Below are 5,987 nucleotides of genomic sequence, written 5' to 3' on the forward strand. Positions count from 1 at the left end.
AGAGCTACAGGCATGCCAAACTACCAGACATTGCATACCATACACATTAGGTGTGAATTTACCCATCCTGTCCCCCCAAACACCTGCCCGATGCCCTATGAGTGTTACTTCCATATGTGCACATAAGTGATGATCAATTAGTATCAATTTAATGGTGAGTACATGTGGTCCTTGTTTTTCCATTTCTGTGATAATTCATTTAGAAAAAAATGGACTCCAGCTACATCCAGGATAGTACAAGGGGTATGAGTTCATCGTTTTTTAGGGCTGAGTAGTACTCCATGGTATACATATACCACATTTTATTAATCCATTCACATATTGATGGACACTTGAGTTGTTTCTACATATTTGCAATTGTGAATTGTACTGCTATGAACATCCGAATGCAGATGTCTTTTTTTTATAGAATGTCTTTTTATCCTTTGGGTAAATACACAGTAGTGGAATTGCTGGATCAAATGGTACTTCTACTTTGTGTTATTTGAGGTATCTCTATATTAATTTCCATAGAGGTTGTACTAGTTTGCAGTCCCACCAGCAGTGTAAGAGTATTCCCATCTCTCTGAACCTCTCAGCTCTTACAAAAATCAACTCAAAATGGATAATGGATTTAAACCTAAGGCATGAAACTATAGGAATTCTAGAAGAAAATGTTGGAAAAACTCTTATAGACATCGGTCTAGGCTAAGAATTTATGAAGAATTTATGAAACCCAAAGGAAATCACAGCAATAAGCAAAATAAATAAATGGGAGCTGATCAAATTAAATAGCTTCTGTACAGCCAAGTAGACTATCACCAGAGCAAACAGACAACCTACAGAATGGGAGAAAATATTTCCATGTTTCACATCTGATAAAGGGCTGATAACTAGAATCTATTTAGAACTTATGAAAATCAGCAAGAAAAAATCAAACAACTCCATTAAAAAGTGGGCAAAGGACATGAATAGAAACTTTTCAGAAGAAGACAGAATAATGGCCAACAAATCTATGAAAAAATGCTCAACATCTCTAATCATCAGGGAAATGCAAATAAAAACCACTATGAGATATCACTTAACTCCAGTGAGGATGGCTTTTATCAAAAAGTCCCAAAACAACAAATGCTGGCATGGATGGGGAGAGATAGGAACACTCATACACTGCTGCAAACTAGTACAACCTCCATGGAGAGTAGTATGGAGATAACTCAAAGAACTAAAAGTAGAACTACCATTTGATCCAGCAATCTCAATATTTGGTATTTATCCAAAGGAAAAAAAAAAGACATTTCATATAAAAAAAAATCTGCACTAGAATGTTTATAGCAGCACAATTGACAATTGCAAAGATGTGGAAACAACCCAAGTGCCCATGAATATATGAGTGGATTAATAAAATGTAGTATATGTATACCATGAAGTACTCTTCAGCCACAAAGAACAATGGTGATCTAGTACCTCTTGTATTATCCTAGCTGGTGCTGGAGCCCATTCTTCTAAGTGAAGTATCACAAGAATGGAAAAACAAACACCACATGCACTCACCACCAAATTGGTATTAACTGATCAACACTTAAGTGCATTTATAGTAATAACATTTATTGGGCGTCGGGAAGATGGGAGGGGGAGGAGGGAATGGATTTATACAAACGTAATGAGAGCAGTGTGCACCATCTGGGGGATGGACACGCTTGAAGCAAACTCTATGGGGCAAGGGCAATATACGTAACCTAAACATTTTTATGCCCGCAATATGCTGAAATTTAAAAAACATTTTTTTTAAATTTAAAATAAATAAAGTTTCAGATTCCCAGAAGGAAAACAAATTGGTACTAACTGCTCAACACTTATGTGTGTATATGAAAGTAACATTTATGAGGGATTGAACAGGTGGGAGGGGGAAGAAGGAATGGGTAAATCCACACCTAACAAGTGCCGTGCACATTGTCAGAGGGATGGGCACGCTTATAGCTTTGACTCAGGCAGTGCAAAGGCAATTTTTGTGACCAAAGCATTTGTACCCCTATAATATTCTGAAATAAAAAAAGGAAAAAGAAAGAAATTGTAAACTATAACTAAAAATGCAAGGATAGTTTAACATTAGAAAATCTTTTAATAGTGTTCATTACATTAGCAGGATAATTAGGATACAAGTATTACCATCTTATTAGATGTCAAAAAGCACTTAGAAAAATTATAACCTATCCATTACAAAATATTCCTTGCAAACTAATAATACAAGCAAACTTTTTTACCTCCTGAAGAGTATCTAACAAACATCTATAAGATATTGTGCATATCAGTGAAAAGTTAGAGTCATTTATTACCTTTAAGATCAGAAACAAGACAAGGATGCCTATTATTACACTATCACTGCTTTTATTATATAGAGTGTTATCTAGGAAATATATGCAAGAGAGAAAAGGTTATAAAGATTAAATAGGGAAACACAATTATCATTGTTTGTTAAAGTCATTAAAACAGTGTGATAAGTCTATAAACCAGAATTTGTATAATATCTAAACAATATCTATCATACAATAAAAAATCATTAAAATTTCAAAGATCAAGAAAAATAGACTAATGATTATGAAATAAACAAAGAATTAGACCCAGAGATGATCCAGATAATAGAATCAATAGAGATGAACTTGAACAATAACTATGATTAATATGTTAAAGAAAATAGAAGAAAAGATAGACAAAATGAATGAAAATATAGCCTTTTTAAATAGAAAGTTAAATCTATAAAAATGAATCAAATGGACATTCTAGGACTGAAAAACATAGCACCTAAAATTAAAAAGTTATTGGATGGCTTTAACAGCAGACTAGACAAAACAGAGGATAGGATTATTGGACTCAAAGACAAGTCCATAGAAAATATCGAAACTAAAGCACAAAGAGGAAAGAATGAAAAAAATTTGAAGACTGGAGCCAACCACAGGAGAATTGAGACATGGGAGGGGGGGCAGGGGCAAGATATGTAGCCCTAACAATATTTGTACCCCATAATATGAGGTAATAAAAAATAAAATTAAAAAATATTCTAACATGTGAGTGGAGCAGCAGAATGAGGGTAGAGATGTAATGTGACAAAAGCAGTATTTGAAGACATAATAGCTAAGAATTTTACAAATCTGTTGAAAGATACCAACCTATATATTCAAGAAGCAGGATCAATAATAAGAAAATAACAGTAAGATATATAATAGTCAAACTGTGGAAAACCAAAAATACAGAAAAAATTCCAAAAGCATCTAATGAGAGTAGAAGAAGATCTATTCTTTCAGGAGAACAACAGTAAAAATTATGGGTGACTTCTCAATAGAAGCTATGGAAGCCAGAAGATAATGGAATGGCATCTTTGAAGTGCTAAACAAACAAACAAACAAACAAACAAAAAAGAACAACTGCCAACTTACAATTCTATACTGCCTTCATAAAACAAAGGCAAAATAATGATGTTTCCAAAGAAACAAATCTGAGAGATTTTATTACCAGCAGACTCACAGTACAGGAAACATTAAAAGTTCTTCAATCTGGAGGAAGAGAATCTCATAATAGAAGCATGGAAGTGTAAGAACTGGAGAGCCCTCAAAAAAAGTAAATATGTGAGCAAATATAAAAGACTACTATCTGTTTAACCAACAATAATAACAATGTCTTTTAGGGTTTATAAAATATATAGAAGTAAAATGTAGCAATAATATCAAAATAGGTGGAGGAGTAAGCAGAGTTAAACTGTTGTAAAGTTGTTGTATTGTTGAGGACATGGTTTAAGTATTAATTGAAGGTATTCTGTAATAAGTTAAAGATGTTTTTGTAATTTCTAAGATAACCACTACAATACTGAAGCTAATAGGTGTAAATACAAAGCTATTAGAGGGAGTAAAATAGAATAATAAAAATATTAAAATAATAATAAATAGTATGGTAATGGAACAGAGCTAAACTAATGAATTTGTAGATAGCCTAAAGAATATAGAAAGAGATCTCAGCATATATTGAAATACTATAGTGTTTACACAATGCTATTTTGAAAATCAATCTCCTGAAATGTCAATTTGCTTTTAGTTATATCAAATGGAGGTTACACACACACACACACACACATACACACACACACACTTTTCTTAGTTGAAGATGATTACCGGCCCCTCTTCTTTACTCTGATTTCTCTGGTCCTCAAGTTTTGGTCTTGTGATATGATTTCTCAACCCTCTTGCATCCCATTTTTTCTCTCCTGGGCCTAGTCCATTTTTTGTATGCATCTTTAAAGGGTGCTTTCCAGAAGTGGACAAAATACTTCATGGGTCATTTGATTGTTCTAAAATGGTATAAATTGTGATAACTTCAAATTCATTATGTATTTTGAGAAGATTTTCCCTGTCAATGTACACTGAACTTAGAACTTAGATTTTCCCTGTCAATGTACACTGAACTAATGGAAACCTATGTCATTTCAGACTTGATTATATTCATCCTATTTGGCCTTATGAGCCCAAATTCAAGAATTCTAAATACTCTTTATTACCTTTCCTCTTATTGGATCTGTGCCACAATTCTAGCCTGAATTCATCTTGGACAGACTCTGTCATCCTGATAAATTTGCTACCCTCTACCTACAACATCCTTTAAATTTGATACACATACCATTCCAGAGTTTATTCTACAAAATCATGCAGCAAGATAAGCTCAAAAGTTCAGATAGTGTAGATACTCTAACAATGAGAAGTATACATTGAAAAGAGCCAGCTAAAGCAAGTCCTTAAAATCCATTATAGGTAAAACAAGTCCTCATCTGCCAAGGTTGCTTGAGTTTCATCCAGCTGGTAATTCACTGAAATGGAGTTGTGAGCAAAACAAAGAAACTTTGCAAGGGAAGAGGCAGCTGATGTTTTTATTTGTGGAAATGCCATTGAGGCCATCCTTGACCTCATCAAGTAATCCACCTCCTCAGTTCTTCTAGTCACTGAATACAACAAGCCATTTCAAAGGCAGTTTTATAAGCTGTTTCTTTTTTCCTCTTACTCTTTTTCCCTCTGGAAAATTCCTGCTCACCTTTCAAGTACCAATTCAAATATCACTTTCTCTCTGTTGTGTCCCTGACTCTCTGCCCTCATTCTTAACTCCTATAACATGGACAAATAATAGTTTGCTCATAGCTGCTCATAAATAATAGTTTGTTCCTCTGACCTAATATTTTTATTGATTGCAGTCAGTGATTCATGTGTATGACTCATTAGTTTGGGCACTTCTTGAGAACAAAATTTGAGTATAACTCGTCTTTGTTTCTTCAGTGGCTTGCATAGGGCTTGGCCCATGAGAGGTACTCAATACATGTTTATTGAATTTAAAAAGTACCTTATGTGTACCCCTCAAGTTAAAGTCTACTTTAGTTTTATTATTATTAAGTTGGACAGTCCTTTCTTAAAACCTATGTGAGGGACCAGGAGTGTGAACTTCAGTTGTTTGTTGAAATGTCAAAAACCAGACAAATGTTACAACCAATTCTCCTGATGCTATGCTCTGACATGGAAACAGGATTCCCAAAGTCATTTCTAACTTTTTGTAATTGATTGATGGAAGGATTGGCCTCAAAGTATTTGGTCATGGAGTGAAGGACCTAGTATTCCACTCAGATAGAGAAAAATATGAAATCCTTTAGCCATTGGGTAAAGAGTTTCAAAGGGAAGATGACACGCAAGACCAGAAGGAAAAATACTTGCCTATTATATACTACAGGAAAGAGTGGCTGACTTCAATGGAATGTGTTCACTTTTGATTATAAAATCCTCACCATGGATGTGTGAGCGTGTATGTTTCTATTTATTGAGAGTGGTAGGAAATTGGGATGTGGGAGGGCAAAGGAAGAGGAGGCCTCAAAAAGAAGCCAATAGTAGCCAAACCTGGTACACAGAAGCTGCACCATAAATATTACTGATTGTTTGAATATATGAATGAGTGAATGAATGAATGAGCAAGTGAGTGGTCTGGCT

The sequence above is a fragment of the Microcebus murinus genome, chromosome X (genome assembly GCF_040939455.1).
Source record: "Microcebus murinus isolate Inina chromosome X, M.murinus_Inina_mat1.0, whole genome shotgun sequence".
NCBI classification, from domain to species: Eukaryota; Metazoa; Chordata; class Mammalia; order Primates; family Cheirogaleidae; genus Microcebus; species Microcebus murinus.